We start from the raw sequence: 15,234 nt of genomic DNA, 5'->3' as shown, positions 1-15,234 counted from the left end.
CAGCAGGCTCTGCTGCCCTGCATCCTGGGCTCTCTGAGATGTTATCCGTCCAGACCATTCTATTTGAACCAAACTCACCTGCTCCATCCTCTAGCCCGGCTACTTATCTTTCCTCTTTACCTGATTCTGGGTTATAGGTTATTCATTTTGTGGGTTAGTGGGTGAGCTAATGAGTGAGCAGGTGTGTGTGTGTATGCATGTGTGTGCGCTTGGTTGTTGTTGCTTTCGTGACTACATTATAAACTCTATAAGGACAAAGGTTGTACTTTCTTTATCTGTGCTGTACCTTCCAGTCATATGGCAAGAATTCAATGAAGATAACGGGCAAATGACTGCATGTAAATATGGGAACACAAATTAGAGCCAGCCTAATACAGCTACCCATATTTATCACCCTGGAACATAATTTTTAAAAAAGCAAAATTAGAAATTAAATACAAATAAAAACTAACAACAAAATCATCTGGTGAGCTTTGCTAAAGCCAAATGGCCAAGAATGGGTTTAATAATTCGTAGGCGATGCCTCCGGCCACATTGCCTTCTGTGTTTTAATTTAATTAATACCAACATGGGGAGCAAATGGCTACGAACAGTTGTATGCCGACACACAGAGTGGTATTAATAATTTGAAGGCTTTGTTTTCAAGTTCAGGATAACTATCCTTGGTACAAAACCAAAACCCTGTACATAATAACCCTGAGGCTCCCATGTTAATGAGGGATTACTTGACAACTGTAAAACTGTCTCGTTCACCTCATGGTGGTACTAAATTCTGCCTTCCACAGACAGTCTACATGTTCGTGATGCCAGCAACCTGTTCGTCTAGCATGCTGCCACAGGCAGATTCAGGATCCATTTGCTATCTGCATGTAACCCAGGCCACCGCGAAACAATGCTCTGGCTCCAGCACCGCACACCCTAATATGCCTTTGCTTCTCTATCAGAAATGATGCAATCAAATTGAACCTCCTTTGTTTGGTAGATTAGGGTTGGTCACCTTGGAGCAAGCAAGGCAAGTGGATACGCAAACACCTTCATGAAGGACCGGAAGCAATTTATCTACCATTCAAGTCACAGCTGGGTTCCCAGGTCACTCTGCAAGATGATGACACAAATTTCCAGATAGTTATCAAAATGGAAGTGAGAGGCAGGGCCACTGGTTTCCCTGCCTGTCCCAGGGCCTGGGCGCTTGTTACCAAAGCAAAACTGTGACACGCCAAAAAAACATTGCAGGGACCAGGCACAGCCCTACCAGCCAAGCACAACTGCTAAGCCACCACAGAGTCATTTAAAGTTCCAATTGCTGCCATGCCCACATGGGCTCATGGATCATCTCGCTAGATTCACACGTTCCAAATGGTCCTGTAGTTCTGCCATCCACCCGGGCTCTCCAGGCAGAATGGGTGCCAAAGGTTTAATTAAAAACATTTACGGGTGAAAAACTTACACTTAAGGACATTAGATCCACTCTCTTCAGTGTGGGGTTTATTTTCCTTGCAAATATGGACAAGAGTGCCATGATTTCTGTTTTATGGGGAACTTCTAAACCTTGGGCCACTCGGCTGGGCGGCTGCCAGAGGGTAGAGCGCTCTGCAGCAGGGCTGACGTGGGCATCCTGCCCAGGCACTCATCCTGGGTTGGCCCCATGCTAGGGGTGACAGCAACATCTGCCCTGTGAGACTGGTGCCTCATTTGGGTTGGCAAGGGTTTAGGTGGGTCATCTCCCATCACCTACCTCCAAGCAGATCTCTGGCAAAACCACAGGCTTAATGGACTCTCTGAGGCCGGCTCCCCAGTCTAGAGACCCTGCGGCTTCTTCCCTCTTGGGTCTCCCTCAGCCGTTTCCTGCATGTACCTAGCGGAGTGGTAGCTGAGAAGAGGAGGGGCCTTCCTCATCCGTTCTATACACTGAGTTCTCTCTGAAGCTCCAGCTAGGAAAAATGAAGCTTGGCATCTCCCCACATGGACTTCCAGGCAGCCATTACCCTCCAAGGGTGCCCTCACATGCATACATATGTAAAAACACACAATACACACACTCTAACCCGGCACAATCCCTTCTGCCAAGGATGATCTCCAAGGAGGGAAGCCGGGTACATTGAGAAAGCACTGTCTGTCTGTCTCTATTCAGCACTCAGGTAAAAGGTTCTAGGACAGAGTTATGGACACCCAGGCAAGCCAGGGGCAGCAGACAGGTCAGTCCCAGGGTCGGGCTCATGGAGGGAGAAACAGGCTGGAACTAGATCATGAGCCAGTCACAGAGCGACCTACTGCCTTGGGGTGAAAGTAGGTGGAGAAAGACCCCTTCTGCAGGCCTGCAGGACATGGCTCCCAGCATGCAAGCATGCGCCTTGCCAGGAGTCTTCCGTGATGCCCAGGGCCAGTGAGTCAGTGGCAGGCCTGACTTCCAGTTGTAGGACACCAAGAGCCTGGATCCCCAGGGGAAGAGGGACTTTTCCACATCCGCCCCAGCATGGCTCAACTCCTGATGGAGAAGCCAGGTCAGCATCCATCTACATCTTAGCTAGCCGCCACATTCTTTTTATCTCTCTTCTATTTCTTCTCTGAGAAGCAGACTGACAGTTCCTTACAAGAAAGGTTTAGAAGTGAGAGGGGTGAGCAGGCTGCTTAGGCACCTAACCTGTATTCCCAGGACCCTAAGCCAGAAGGCTGAGAGAGAAGACATGCGATCCAGCCCTCGAACGACATCCCTGACCGCACAGGGCCTCCTTCAGGTGAGAGAGGAGGCTTTGGCTTGGAGACTGTGGGAGAAGGTTAGAGACTGGCTATGGGACTCACTAGCATAAGGACAAGTGACCTCACAGGCTATGCCCCTCATTAAGCATCCTCCTTCATTCCCTCCCTCCTCTGACAAGGTCACCAATTATATATGGGATGCCATTCCCAACTGGCAGATGGGCAGCCATGAGACTCAGAGGGAAGTCCAGACACTTGCTCTCATCCAGTCAGCAGGGTGCTCCACAGTCCTGAGCCATGCCCTCTGCAGTAAAGTACATAGCTCCCTACCGATCTGAGGGACCCATACAGGGACACTGACTAAGCCTGGTGGTCCTTCCTGGGGCCACTTCCCCAAGCCAGCCCTCTCTCCGGGATATTAGAAATCATGTAGCGTCAGCCCACCCAATCCCACCTTGCCCTACCCCAACTCTGGCTCTAGCTACACAGGCATATTCTGTCCACACTGCTTCTGCCTCCTATGAGTACCTCAGTGGGTGTAGCAGACAGAACCGCAACCTTCTCCTGGCCTAGGGCCTGCCATCTTGGCCTCCCCTGGCCCCTCTTCCTGCTGAGTCACTCTGCCTCACGAAGAAAGACATCAGCACAGCCACAGCCACATGGCTCTCGTACAACTTGGCACCGGGTCTGGAGTGGACTCGGGATGTTTCTGTGAGCCCCACCCAGGGCAGGTCTCCACACAGGCACATGCCTTGTACCTGAATATTAGCGGCTTCGTGTAGTGGGGTGTTCCTGAAAGGGACACAGGTCTGACAGTACAACAGCGTGGCTTTTATAACCTGTCCTATCCACAGGCCCCTGTCCTGACCACAGAAAGTCCTGGGACCTGAACCCATTGGCTGGGGGACCAAGATCTGATTTTCCTCTCTGCCACCAACTCACCGTGAGTTAGGGAAGTCCCTGATAGTCTCTGGTGACGACGTACATTTGGAAAGAGGACATGGGTGACTTCCTAACTTAGTTCTTACACACTGAGTTTTTAGGTTTTCTCAGGAACCCTTCATTACCATGTTCCTTAGCAGAAACTTGCCTGTGGCTGCTAGGAGCCTGGCAACCCACAGGGCCTGGGCAAGTGTTTCCCTTCCTAAGAGAGAACTCAGACCTCACCTTACCCTTTCTTCCCACTCAGGGCCTTCCAGGAAGCTCCAGAAGGAGAGACCTTGCCCAAATCATCGAGCTCTCTCCCTGGGCAGGGCAGGGTGAGGCAGACGAGGCCAGACAAGTGCGAAAGCCACCAATCAACCTGTGGGCACTGGCAGAGACTTGGGGCAGGACCTACCCCTACAGGGAGGGAAGTGCGTTGTAGGTGATCTTGGGCCTCAGTCAAGTCCTGGGCGGGGGGCGGGGGGGCAGGCAGGGTTTTAGAAGTAACCAAAGCCACAGAAGCCTCGAGCCCAAGAAGGCTGAGATAGAATTATACAGCCAGAAGGTGCCATGGTCTGGCTGAAGAAAGGGGAGCAACCCTGCCTATCCCTTGTCGGGTCTCAGCCAGGACCCGAGCAGGAAAACAGCCCTGAGCCCCATGCCCTGTAAGTTAGCAAGATGCACCAAGTACAACGTCCAAAAAGCTACAATGACAGAGGTGTGCCAAGGCTCGGTAGCATTAAAATCAAGAGGAACAAGAGCCAAGGTCACCTGTTGTCCTTAGCGTGGGCCAGCAGAGCCATGGGGCCAGGCTGATGCTCCATATGGAACAAGGCAAGAAGCCCAGGCTGTTTCCCTGTGAGTCCAAAGCTGTCCCAGAAGGGTGAATGGATGAACGCACCCTGTTATGCTCTGTCAGCCTCTTGGTCCTAAATTCCCAACCACATTTCTTTCCAAGAAAGAGAAAAACATTTCCAACTAAATATTCCTAGATTATTTCTTAGGGGATTATATGCTGTTTTTTAACTCATTGGACTGGACATCTGCAAGGAATGGCTCCCATCTGAAACCAATCGAGGTCTAGCCTGACCTCAGAGGGTGAAGTAGGCTGGGAGCCCCAAGGTCTTTGCTTGCAAAAGCAGATTCTCAGTGAGAAATGTGCTTTCAGACACCGTAGACAGAAAGATGTCTGTGTGGCCGAGTACACAGGGCCCTGGCCTGGCGTCAACTATCCTCGAGGCTTGCTCACCAAGAGTAGATAGATACGCTCTCGTCACTCTACTGCCCTCCTGACACCCCTGTCCCTGGTGAAGAGTACAGCACCCTGCAGTCTAGAGTCGGGGCAGCCAGATCAGGGGCCATCCAATTGATTGCTGTCCTGCAGCTCAGGATAACCGACAGTCAGGCTCCTACCTCTTCAAGATATTTCTGTCAGCCACAGCCACGGAGTGAATAGTAACATCACACACGGAAAGCAAGCGCTTCAAATTGGGGCGTTATTGCACATCAGACACCCTGTTTTGTTTCGCCCTCTCTCCCATTATTTTCCGCTGGAGACCTGTTTGTCAGATCACACCAAATAGGCCTGGATGAAGTCTTTGACACTCTGGACCTGGACCACCTCCCAGCGCTCCCTGCCTCCTGCCTTACCACTTCCTGTCTTCCTCCACAACTGTCCAACTTCCTTCCCAACCTCTCACCACACCCTCCACCCGGTCTCTGCCTCAGCCTCCTGCCTCAGCCCTTCCTTCCCAGGCACCAGAGTATAAGTGTATGCAGGTTCTTCTGTCAGACCTGGCTACGCGACCACGGCCAGTCACCTGCCTTCTCTCTTCCCTCACTCTAACCACACAGTCCCAACGCAGTCTCAGCACAGTGCCACCCTGAGGCCAACCTTCAACAATACTGTTCTCTAGGGGGAAACTGCCCTACTAAGAGACAGTCCTGGTGACTGGGGTCTGGTGGCTAAAACCAGAGTCCCCTCTGTAGGTGTGCAAGAAGAGCCTTCAGAGACAAGCCACCAGGGCCTGACATGTTCGCACCCCAAGGCCAGTAGGCCACACGCTCTCTCCCTTCTGGTTCATGAGCCGTTTGCCCTATATGCCAGGGAGCAACAGGAACAGATGTGTCAGTGGGCTAAGTGACATGCCTCCACCCACGCACCCCCGTGCTGAATGAACTGCACATATCAGCCACAGGCCACTGTCACACAGGAGCCATGCTCACTGAGAAGTGAAGTGAGTACCACACTTCCACATGCCTCCTGCCAGCCTAGAAATGGGGGGATGGACAGGGTCAAGCCAGAAGGGGTGGACAGGATCAAGCCAGAAGGGGTGGGTGTGATTTCTGCCTCTAACGATGCCCACAGCCAGGGCTGGGCTGGACCAGCTCCTGAGACAGCTTCAGCAGGTGCCAGAAATGGGCAGATGGCATTATTTATCTTTCATCTGAAGCATGGCTTAAGTTAATCTCCCAAGGTCTCAGTTTCCCTTCTCTGAGAAAGGGGGACAACAAAGGGGCTTCATACTTAAAAGTTATTTTAAAAAATAATTAAAAATCAACACTTCCAGCAGGTTTGACACACAGTAAGTGCCCAATAAGTGCTAGCTATTAATAATTCCCTTCATTTTACACAGGAAGAATTCATTTTAAGAGGCAAACCCAGCAGGCATAATTTAGAGCTTCTGCCCCACGTCCCTGAAGCCTCCCCTCTAAGGGGTCTCCTGGCTAAGCATAGCCCCAAGTGCTCCCAAAGGGGACTGCCATCCCCTACCTGGCCTACATGCACCAAAAAAGACTGTGTGGTAGAGGGGCCACATGGCTTGTTGGGACTTCGTTTGTGTGGTGTCCCCAGCAGAATCTCAGGTTCACTCACAGCTTGGCAGAGACTGCCAGAGCATCTATCTGCAAGGAAAATGGGGGACAGAGCACTGTGGTGACACACACACACACACACACACACAGNCACACACACACATACACATATGCACATGAGCACACACACACACACGCACATGAGCACGCGCACACACACACACATGCACGCACACACATGCACGCACACACACATACACACATACACACATGCGCACATACACACATACACACATACACACATGCATGCGCACACACACGCACATGAGCACACACACACACATACACACATACACACATGCGCGCACACACACATACACACACATACGCACACACACATACACACACGTGCGCGCACACACATACGCACACATACACACACATATGCACATGAGCACACACACACACACACACACACGCACACGCACACGCACGCGCGCGCGCATGCACGCACACCCCTGGAGGAGGAAGAGACACCAAGGATGTTTCTGCCCACTTCTCAGCTGAGCCAGAAGCAGGGGAGGCATTCAAGCCCTGCCCAGCAGGGGAGGACCCTTGCAGCAGGAAACCTAGGGAAGGCAGGCTTGGCAGGGAGATGGGGAAGCCACTGAGTCCCATACCAGGCAGCAGGAAAGAAGAAAGTGGTGGCCGCTGAGAGATCAAAACGTCCAGATAATGAGCCAAATTCTTCTCCCAGAGACACCAGCTAATAAGGGAGTGCAGGAAGCCCCACATCGCGGGGCCCAAACTGTTTACACAAGTGTTAAAAATACATTTCAAAAGAAAGCAGGGGAGGAAGCCTGAGGAAAGGCCTCCATCATCTTTGGAAAATGCTCTCTGAAAAACCACATTAATTTGTTTTCCAAAAAGGTGTTTGAAGTCTCTCAAAGTCCCCTTGGGCGACTTTAACTCCGCCTCCTAATCCTCTATTAAACGTGATGTTCACTGCCACGGCCTGCCTGGGGAGCTGATTTTTATTCTTAATTATAGAGGTACGCATTTGGGGCCGTGCGAACTCCTATGTAAATTAAAAAGGCCACATCGTCAGCCACACTTCCCAAAGTACCCAAAATAGCCCACGCTTCATTAAGGCACGAGGAGGGATTGGAAATGAAGTTTAAAGGGTCAGAGAGCATAATTTAAAAAAATTAATTTCCTAACCTCACAGCCTGGGATGAAGGGTTCGTGGGAAAGTTGAGAAGCTATATGGAAAAGAGGTATGGGCCACTTTTGCTGTGCCTGGGCAGAGAAAGAGACGCTAGTCACCCAGCCTCACTGTCCCAGCCCTCGCAGGGCAACGGAGATGTCTAGAAATAGTTGTCATTATTGTCGCCAGCATCATTAGCAGGAATTTCTGTCTCTTGAACACCTACTACGTGCCAGCAGTTGTATTTAACTCTTTACATGCCTCAACACATTAAAGTCTCTAAGAGAAACACTACCCTAGCCCCGTACCTCAGCTAGGAGGCATGAAGAGCCGTGGCATCCCCTGGGTGGCATCTCAGTAAAGAAATGCTCCAATTTCACCAATAGGTGAGAACAGACCCAGCCCGTCGTCCTCCTGTCTCTGAGATCTGACATTAATTCACGACAAAGTGACATTACAAATGTTAAAGCCCATGAATAGGGCCATCATGCTCTAAACCCTCCTGGGCAGGAAGTCAGTGCCCTATGTGACACTGTGGCACTGAGAAGTTGGCTGGTGGTGTATGAACGCCCACATTCTGGGTACCGCCGACCCTGGAGCACAAAGCATGAGCTGTGCATGCACACGGCGGACACAGGGCCCCAAGAGGGGATGGTATCCTGGAGCAAACGTGGCACCAATCCTTGCCTTTTCCCAGCGTCCCTTCTGACATGTAAGGGCCTCTGATGCCATCAGGTGGGCCTCACCCCAGATGCCATGAGTCCTACACGCCATAGTCAGGACATAGAGCTGCGCTGACCCCTGCGAAGGATGTGAATTCCAGCCACAGACAGACAAAGCTGGTCCATCCAGACCCTGCTACCAACTGAGGAATTAGGGACCGACTCCCATAGACAGGTCACCTGCATGTTGATCCTGAGCCACAGGAAACTGGCCAGCTCAGAACAGTGTGCAAAGCACAGAGTCCTTAGGGTCCATGTGGTGTCACGTTATCCTGACCAGAACAGCCTTCCTAGTGCCAGCAGCGTCACCGGCAGCCCAGCCTGCTCCACGAAGCCTTCCTACCTCCTACGCGATTGTCAGCCACCCCTCCCACAGTCCCCCACCCCCATAAGCATTTGGGGAGCCCAGAGAGGAAGATAGAGGGGGAACTCTGGTTTCTGTTTATAGCTAGTGATCCTGAGACCAAGAAACATGCAGAATTTGCCCGTGACCACACCTCAAAGTAAGTAGGAGGCACATAGAAAGCCAGCACCTGCCTCCGGAGGCCATGTTCTTCCATCGTCTCCGTTTTGGACAGGTGAAACCCCCGCTAGAGAGAAGCTGGTTCTAAGGAGCCTCTATCTGTAACAACAAACACTAGAGCTCCTCTAACTTTCCCAGACGATTCTGATGGTTTTCAAATCCGTGTTATTGTCTGCGGTTTGGACATTTAGCTTTTACGGACATCGAACTGAGGCCCATTTGAGTTCTGACTCACCGACATTCGTGTGGAGCATCTGAGGCAGGGGCCAGATGTTCTGACTGCTAGTCCAATCTCCCTCTATAACCATCAAGTGAGCGCCTAACTCTATCCCGGTGCCCCACAAACAGTTCCTTGGAAACTATCCCCTTCCCTTTCTGACCTCGGCTTCCTGTCCTGTAGGTACAGTAGAATCCCCTGGGAGAGAATATATCTGTGAAATAGTTCAATAATGAGCCCATTCCTTCTGATGTATGCAGCACACAGCCACCGATAGCTCTCAACCATGGGGTCAGTAACTACAAGCCCAGATCTGACTCAGAAGCTGCCACGCAAAACACACAGACCCCCAACTCAGGGTTTGGGCAGATCAACATTATCCATCTGCCAGTCTACCAACAGCATCTAACAGCTCCCCCAATCATTTCTGAAGAGCCCAGAACAGAGGCCTATCCAGGCCTAAGATCTACCCCAGATAGGCAGTTCATCCCCCACAAACCAGGGTCACCTTGACCATTACTCTAAGGCGAGCAACTGACATACTTTCTTTCACCCCATAAGCAAACACAAAGCTCCAGGCAGAATGCATGGCTCGTAACCAATGGAGCCTAATGGCCCAGGGTACAAACACGGAGGGCATTGAAGGTCAATGAAGCAGAAGTTGGGGTTGGAGGGACTCAGCAGAAAAGGAGTTTCCAAAAGAGGACATGAGTCAATAGCAGAATGGAAGAGGCATACATTCAGACAAATAACTGGAAGATGGAGGCATCTATCGGGGACAGACTCACCTGGCCTGGCAGGAGAACTTCAAAAAGCATCTGTAAAACCTCCTTCATCACCTGCTCTGCTTCCCGTCTCCTCACCATGGACAGAGAAGGATGCTAGACCCTGGGGCCACTCTGGCAATAGGGAGGGGACATGAGGCTGTCAATCTGTTGATTCCACTCTTGTGGGGTTTCTCAGAATGGGAACAGTAAAGGAGACCTCCATCATCCTACGCCTTGGCTATCTAGGGACCATGAGGAAGAGTTCCTTGCATTCTTTGCCCAAAAGCAGAATAGTTTACCATAACAGAACCTTCTAGGGGGGGGGGGGAGAGGAGAACCCCACCTTACCCAACCCAGCATCCTTGAATGTCCAAGCTCCTCACATAGACAGGGCTCAGAGAAAACAGGGCTGAGGTAGCTCTGACAGCCTGGTACAGGTCAGCCCGGTATGTGAGGGCTGGCAAGAGGCCTTGAGCATTGTGGGAGGAGTCCTTTGCTCATCGCTCCAGCTGCCTGGCAGAGGGTCTTCACTTGCATAAATATGATCTCTTCTGAGAGGACCATACAGGATGGAGCATGCACCCAGAGAAAGTTCAAGAAAATGGGTATCAAATTACATAATAATGTCTGAGGCACACAGACAAAAAAAAAAAAAAAAAAAAAACCCGCAAGGAACGTTCTCCCAACCGTGGAGACCCACTGGGAAAAAGTCAAGGAACGATGACCAAAGCCTTGATGGGTCTTTTAAAGCTTTGTTCAGTGGTAATGTTTGCTCTGATTTTAAAACTTTCTCTGTCGCAGATAAAATTGTTCTCTAATTTGGTCATACATTTGGGTTTCATTACTTTCAGAATGTATTCCAGACATCTAAAATTAAACAGATGTCATCAACCCCGTTTAGACCTAACAGACTTGTAACCAAACAGTGACTTCAACCCTGATACAATAGCGACTTGGAACAGCGTGTTTCAGTCATTAAACATTTTCAAACTCTGCCCCATTTTTCTCATTTCCTATAATGAGATCTGTCCCTCTCTCTACTTAAAATACTCCAGTTCTTCAAGGGTCAGTGGGAAGTCAAACCAAAGAGTCAAGCAAATTTAAATATGAAAAGTGCAGGAGTTGAAATGCGAAATCCTCCTGCCCTAGCCCGGGAGAGGAAGCCTGGTGCCACAAGCTGCTTCAGTAGTGAGGATCGCAGAGACCCAGCGAGCCCAGGAAGGGGATTTGCTTCTAAAGCCCGTGCTGCTTTATCGCTCCTTTTCTGACAGGGATAAGATTAGTGAGAATCCTCCAAGCCGGAACGGTGTCCCAGGGACACTTAAGAAGAAAAGGCAGTTGTTTCTCTTCTCCATCTTCACCTCTGTGCCTGTCCCAAATGAATTTGTTAAATGGTGTAACCAGGGCAGAGGAAAGAACCTGTTTGAGATGCCCAGAATTCACAATCAGGGACACCTGACCTCTTAGGGAAGGCTTGGGGAAGGGGTCTGGGTTTGGATTTGCTTACATTTGAGGTCTGGCCTGTTTGGCTATACAATGTCTTTATCAAAATGTCTAAGCAAAAACATAAAGAAAAAAAGAGGGGAAGAGAGAGAGACAGAGACACAAAAGGGCTCATCACCAACAGCCTTGGACCTCTGACCATGCAAGCGAGCAAGCCCTGCCCTCAAGCCCAGCCCCTGAATTTCTCTTAGGTGGTGATCTGCATCGCTGCTCCACCCCAAATCACATCAGAGCTCAGACACACCCACCCCTCACGGTAAGGACTCTCACAGGTCAAGGTCACTCCTGGGAACACAACTATGCTCCCTGCCTTCCTTCTGCACACCCAAAAACTCTCTGTACCCAGCCTTCTCCCAGGGCACCTCTGACCTCAACAACTGAGAAGCCAGCACCCAGGCCTAAACAGGACCCATCAACTTCAGGATGTCCAAGGATCCATGGGAGCTAGAAAACTTCCTCAGGAAGGCAGAGCCTCCTCTTAAAGGCTCCCACCAACACAAGAAAGGAACAAGTAGAAACACTCCATTTGGGTTCCTGTTGGACCATTGTCCCAAATGTGAGACTCCGTCTAAACACCCTGCCTGAAGCACATCCAGCCTTGTGTCTACCCATTCCCCAACTCTGAGTCAGGGTTAGCACCCTGGGACCTGGTCCTCTCACCTGTTCCATCCCAGATGATTTCTGAATAATCAGCCCCCAGGATGCAAATCTGCACTGAGGAGCACCAACTGGTTGGCCAGGTTATCTGCTGAGAGCCCTGTTCGTGGAATTTCCTTGTGGTGTCTGCCATAGTTGTGGTAGGAGAGAGAGAGCAGCACCATTTGCCAACAACGCACAGTAGGGAGATGGAGGCCAGGAGGAGTTCGGTGAACCAGGTGAGGATACACCTTAGAAACAGACTCCAAGCTTTAAATAAACTATCTTATGCTGGGGAGCCAGCCATTTGTTAACTGGTCAATTTAGTCCTTGGGGAATCTCTGGATCTAAGTTGTGATGCCCTTTCCAAAGCCCTTGCTCTAGAGTCAGCCCTATCCGTGAGGAAATGATGCTCTGGCCCACACACTAAGCCAGCAACAATGCCTGAAAGAAATGTGGGGAGCCTCTCTCTATTAGACCCTACCTCATCAGTCACAACAGTATCAATACGCAGCCACTGGGGGTGCACTGTAACCCAGAGGGGCAAGGATACAAAGATGAGCCAGCTACCATGCCAGAGAGAGCACAAGGAGGAAGGACAGTGATGGGGTACTTGTGGGCTCTATCACATGGCCGTTACCTCACTGCTGAAGCTGAGGAAAAGCAAGATGCAAGCCGCTGAACCTGCTTCCAGGCAAGACTTCCAGCCGCTCAGCATCACCCTGTTCTCGAAGACAAAGCTCTTTTAGTACCTGCAATCAACTAAGTCGAAAAAAACAGATTAGCTGCTGTTTACTGCAAATTATTCACCTCACCAAAAGATTGCTGGTGTTACCCCTGAGTCCTTATAAATAGCAGAAGCCCTTCTGGCATTGGGGAATAATCCCACTTACAAAGACTGCAATACACCCAGCCCCTCAGAAGCAGAAAGCTGCCAGCCACAGCGGAGGCTCTCCCCTGGGAAAGCATCTATGGAATAGCATGCCCCTTAGCTGGTCCGAGAGCTGAGGGCTCCTGGGTAAGAGTGAGTAGGGACCACAGAAAAGATGCCTGGACTCCAAGAGAATCCCCAGGGGACAAGCTGGGACAGCTGGAGGGCCTTGCTGAACCTCAGAGATAAATACTCATTATGCATGTGTGGATGGAGTGCCTACTGTGTGTATGGTGGTGGTGGTGGGGGGGGGTATTCAAGGCACAGAAGTTTTACTGGACGTGACCAGTGAGTTGGAAGCTAAAGTGACAGGCCAGGAAAAGATGGGATGGCAGTGGTCCAGGGTGCAATCAGTGGTCCAGGGGGTGACCAGAGGCTGTGCTAAGGTGCTGAATTGCAGGGTGGTGGTAGGATATTTAAGGGAGGGAACAGGTATCCAAAGAGGCTAAGCAGCATATGCCAAGGAACAGTGGGCCAGCAAGGGTTTGCCGGTCCCGAAGACTTTATGTAGAGAACAAGAGACGGCCACTGGGGTGGGGGTGGGGGTGTGAAACAGATGAACCGCAGCTAGTCTTGGGTTTAAAGGGTGGTTCTGGGGTTTAAGAAGTGAAGGTAGGGCAGTAGGGCCTAGGTAGGGATGGGCAGTCATCTTGCTATTCAAGTGCGATCTTGGAGGCTGAACTGGGCCAGGCAGGGTAAGAGAGAGACAGGAGATGTGGGGGGTGGGGGGTGGGGGAGTCGGAGTTTTCAAGACTGAGAAGCCTCAGGGTGAACTGGAAGTGGGCTGGAGAGTCAGGATAGCAACCAGCACCCAGCTGTGTGGCCGGGGAGGGCAGATGGGGTCAGGTGGGAGGGTTAGAGCATAACCTTAGACAAGGCTGAGGTTAGACTCCAGGAGTTAGCCCGAGGGGAGGACACCAAGGGTCCCACGAGAGATACGGGTAGCCCTGGGGTTCCTCGCTCACCAGGAAGAGACATGGCACCCTATTCACACCATAAGACATCCTGCTCTGGATTCTGCCTACATGGTAATCACCTTTCACGGGGTGACCTCAAGGGTGTGCAGCTGGCCACAAGGGTCAGACACCTCCGCACACAGGAAATCCTCACTGTTCTTTCCCCCAAAGAAACAGCAAGGAGAACGCACCTCGCATCTGGCACTAGGGATTAGGGGAGACACTCAGAACTTCCTGGGTCTCAGGGTGTGGCATTTATGCTCTCCTCACCTTGTGGTCTCAGACAGGGCGAGGACTGTCCTTTGGACACAGTGTCCTTTGGATGCCTGGGCCTCAGTGACTAAGCCCTAGCCTCAGGCACTCTACACACTCAGTAATAACAGCTCCTTTTACCAAGCATAGGCAGGACAGGACTGGATCGCATCCCATTATCTGATCCCCTTTGGGAGCGTTAGCCCTATAGGAAGGTGCAGACAGAGAGGCAGGAGGGGGAGGAAAGGACCTTACCTGAACCCACAGAGGGCAGTACACTCCTGCGGTGCAGACACTTGACTCAGCCCAATGCCCACACATTCTCCACTCCCTTCTCTTCTGAGATTTAATGCTGACGAGAGCCTGCTACTAATGTGCTCTTAATATCATAGACCTGAGGCAGCAGAGAAACAACCTGTAACACGCCTCACGGTGCAAATCCCTAACATAAACACAGTAAAATTTATAACAAATATGTATGTAACTTATCTCCTGCAAAAGGGAAATCCAACTGCTTCTATCCAAAGGAATACAGAGTGAGGGGTAAAGTCTGTAAGGGATTAAGTTTTCTAGGCATAGACGCAAAGATAAAGCTGTGTGTGTGTGCGTGTGCGTGTGTGTGCGCGTGTGTGTGTGTGTGTGTGCATGTGTGTATGTGTGTGTGCATGTGTGTGCGTGCGTGTGTGTGCATGCGTGTGTGTGCATGTGTGTGTGTGCATGCGTGTGTGTGCATGTATGTGTGTGCGTGCATGCGTGTGTGTGTGTGCATGCGTGTGTGTTTTAAAATGCCTTTTAGAAATGTTATGAGCACTGTCACCCAGTGATAGCTGAGGTTCCATCTTTCCCTGACCTTACGAACGAACAAAACACTCGTGATGTGTAACTCAGGTGCTGCTTCCTTGTCTATCATGTGAGCTAAGCATCATTTCTATCTGTTCTTTATTATTCTTTACAATCTTTTCTGGAAACTCTAATAACCTAGTTTACAAACTTACTGCAATTTGCCATCTAGAGAAGAGATCAAAGGCTGCTTCGTCTGTGAAGACAGCTCTCGCTCTCCTCTCCTCTCCTCTCCTCTCCTCTCC

The sequence above is a fragment of the Mus pahari genome, chromosome 16, assembly GCF_900095145.1.
Source record: "Mus pahari chromosome 16, PAHARI_EIJ_v1.1, whole genome shotgun sequence".
Lineage (NCBI taxonomy): Eukaryota > Metazoa > Chordata > Mammalia > Rodentia > Muridae > Mus > Mus pahari.
This window is presented reverse-complemented; position numbering follows the sequence as displayed.